The sequence below is a fragment of the Herpailurus yagouaroundi genome, unplaced genomic scaffold (genome assembly GCF_014898765.1).
Source record: "Herpailurus yagouaroundi ecotype Mexico unplaced genomic scaffold, PumYag 182, whole genome shotgun sequence".
Lineage (NCBI taxonomy): Eukaryota > Metazoa > Chordata > Mammalia > Carnivora > Felidae > Herpailurus > Herpailurus yagouaroundi.
In genome coordinates this window covers 55,971,834-55,975,496 of record NW_024412413.1, presented here as the reverse complement: position 1 = coordinate 55,975,496, position 3,663 = coordinate 55,971,834, and positions in this window count along the sequence as shown.

Here is a 3,663-nt window from a genome sequence, read left to right as displayed (position 1 = left end):
CCTGCCCCATCCCTTTTTTTTTTTTTTTTTTTTTCTCGTTTATTTATTTTTGGGACAGAGAGAGACAGAGCATGGACGGGGGAGGGGCAGAGAGAGAGGGAGACACAGAATCGGAAACAGGCTCCAGGCTCTGAGCCATCAGCCCAGAGCCCGACGCGGGGCTCAAACTCACGGACCGCGAGATCGTGACCTGGTTGAAGTCGGACGCTTAACTGACTGCGCCACCCAGGCGCCCCGTGGATGCCCTTTTGTAGTTGAAGAATCCCCTTCTCTTGCTCCCCTTCTCTTGCTAGTTGCAGAGAGATTTTTATCATAAATGATTGTTTAATGTGTTTTTTTTTTTAATTTTTTTTTAAACGTTTATTTATTTTTGGGACAGAGAGAGACAGAGCATGAACAGGGGAGGGTCAGAGAGAGAGGGAGACACAGAATCGGAAACAGGCTCCAGGCTCCGAGCCATCAGCCCAGAGCCCGACGCGGGGCTCAAACTCACGGACCGCGAGATCATGACCTGAGCTGAAGTCGGAGGCTTAACCGACTGCGCCACCCAGGCGCCCCGCTTGTTTAATGTGTTTAATGCTATCTCTGTATCTGTTGAGATGATCATGTGGCTTTTTTCCTTTATTCCATTCATGCTATGAATATATTGAACATTTAAAATATATTTAAAGTAATATATTTTAAATTTACAACCAACATTGCTTTCCTAGGATAAACGCCTCTTGTTCATGATGTGTTATTTATGTTATATTGATGAATTAATGCCAATATTTGATGAATATTTTTTGTACATTCATAAGAGACTTTACTCATTTTCTCTTTTTGAAATGTCATTGTCATTATTATTACTATCAGAATTTCACTGATGAAAGACAAGTTGAGGAGTTTATTTTCCTATAAATATGAAAGAGTTTTGTGAGCTTAGTATTATATTTTTCTTGCATATTTAGCAAATATGAGTAAAACTCACCAGTGAAGCCATTAGACTGACATTTTCTTTGTGAGAAGCTTTTTAAATGAAAAATTTTGGAGCAGACATGGTACTATTTAGATTTTTTTTATTTCTGATATTATATATTCTGTAAGGTTTTATTTTAAGGAATTTTTAAATTTAATTTTTTTACTTTTTTATGCTTATTTATTTATTTTTAAAAGAAAGAGTACAAGGGGAAGAGGGCCAAAGAGAGAGGGAGAGAGAATCCCAAACAGGCTCTGCACTGTCAGCACAGAGCCCAATGTGGGGCTAGAACTCGCAAACTGTGAGATCATAACCTAAGCCTAGACCAAGAAGATTCTGATGCTTAACCACCTGAGCCACCTAGGCGCCCCAAGGAAATTTTCAATTCTATCTACCAATGTGTTACTGAATTTTCAAATATTTGGGGTCTTACCTAAAGACATTATGTTACTGATTTTAATTGTAGTTCAATCGTGGTAAAAGAATATACTCTGTGTAATGAAATCCTGTGACATCTATTAAGACTATGATCAAGCATATATTCTGTCTTGGTTAATGTTTAACATGCTCTTTAAAAAGTATATGCTGCAAGTGTTGGCAGTGTGTCTGTAAGTTTCAATTAATTAAGATGATTGATAGTATTTTTCAAATCTTCTTCATCCTTACTTGTCTGCACATTCTATCAATTACTATTACAAAATAGTTAACTAAAATAGTGATTGTATCTCTCCCTTTAGTTCTTTTAGGTTTTGTTTCACATATCTGAATTGCTACTATATACATTTTTAGACTTGCATTGTCTTCTTGATAACTCACCCTTTTTATTATTAGGGCTTTCCTCTTATCACTGGTATTAAACTGTCGGTCGAAGCGTATTTGGTGTAGAGTTACACAGCCTTCTTATGTTTAGTGTTTCCATAGTTTGAATATTTTACCCTTTTAATATAAATAGATCTGATTGGGACTTTAATACTTAAAAAATGTGTCTCTTATATTTGCTTTTGTTGCCTGTGCTTTTGTTGTCATTTCCAAGAATCATGGCTTAGGTCAATGTCATGAAGCTTTTCCCTTGTTTCCTTCTAGGAGTTATACAGTTGTATGCCTTACATTTAAGTCTTTAATCTATTTTGTGGTAATATTTGTGCATGGTGTAAAATAAGGGTCCAGTTTCATTCTTCTGCATAGCAAGTGTGATTACATCAACTAAAAACCTTTGGCAAACCAAAGGGTATCATTAACAGAATGAAAAGATGATCTATTGGACTGTGAGAAAATATTTGCAAGCCATGTATCTGATGTAAGGGCTAATATTGAAAATATATAATTAAATCTTACTACTCAGAAAAAAAAAAAACAAATAACCTCATTAAAACATGAACAAGAGACTTGAATAGACATTTATTTCAAAGAAGACATACAAATGGCCAGCAGGTATATGAAAAGATACTCCATATCACTGTTCATCAAAGAAATGCAAATCAAAACCATGAGATATCACCTCATACCTATTAGGATGAGTGTTATAAAAAATAAATCCAAAGATAACAAATTTGTTGAAGGTACAGAGAAGTTGGAACCCTTGCACACTGGTAGGAATGGTGCAATCACTGTGGCAAAGAGGATAGTCAGAACACTTTTTTTAAAGGAACTACCATATGATCCAGTAATCTCACTTCTGGGTGTGTATCCAGAGAAATTAAAATCAGGATTTTGAAGAAATATTTGCATTCCCATGTTCACTGCTGCATCTTTCACAATAGCTAGGATTTGGAAACCACCTAAATGTCCATCGATGGATATGTGAATTAAGAAAATGTGCCATATGTATAGAATGGTGTATTATTATACAGTCTTAAAAAAAGGGAATCTTGTCATGTGTGACATGATACATAAATCTTGAGGATGCTAAGTGAAATAAGCCAATCTCAGAAGAGCAAATGCTGCGTGATTTCACTTATATATCTAAAATAGTTAAATTATTTACAGAATATAATAGTGATTGTCATGGGTTGGAGGGAGGGGGTTAGAGGGAGGAGGGAGCAACAGGGGTTGGTGTTCTATGAATATAAAATGTCATTATGCAAGATGAGTAGGTTCTAGAGATCTGCTGTACAACATCATACCTACACTTATACAGTATCATACATTTAAAAATCTATTAAGGTAGATGTCATGTTAGATATTCTTACCACAGTTAAAAAAGAAGTATTCTTTTTAAACATTTTTAGTGACTTTTAATTTGAGTGTTTAGTCAATTTACATTTATCATCTTCATTTATATGTTTGTAGTTTCTTCTGTTTCTGTATTCCTGTCTTATTGCTAGTTATTTTTCATATTCCCATTATCTTTGCTGTTGATATTTTAGCTATACAGCTTTTGTGTGCATGTGTGTGATTGCTTTAGGGATTTCAGTATATATCATGATCTTATAGACAAATATTCAAATTATATTTTATCATTTTACAAGCCACACAAGAGCCATAAAACTGTGTGTTTCCACATAGCCCTTTCTTATCTTTGTACTATTAAAGTTATATGTTGTAATTTGGGGTCATTATTGCTTTCAGTGATTTTTCTGCATCAATCTCTCTCTCCTGTGGAACTCAAATTACAAGATATTTGACATCTGGGTATAATCCCGTAGGTCAATGAGGCAGCTTCTCTTCTCTTCTCTTCTCTTCTCTTCTCTTCTCTTCTCTTCTCT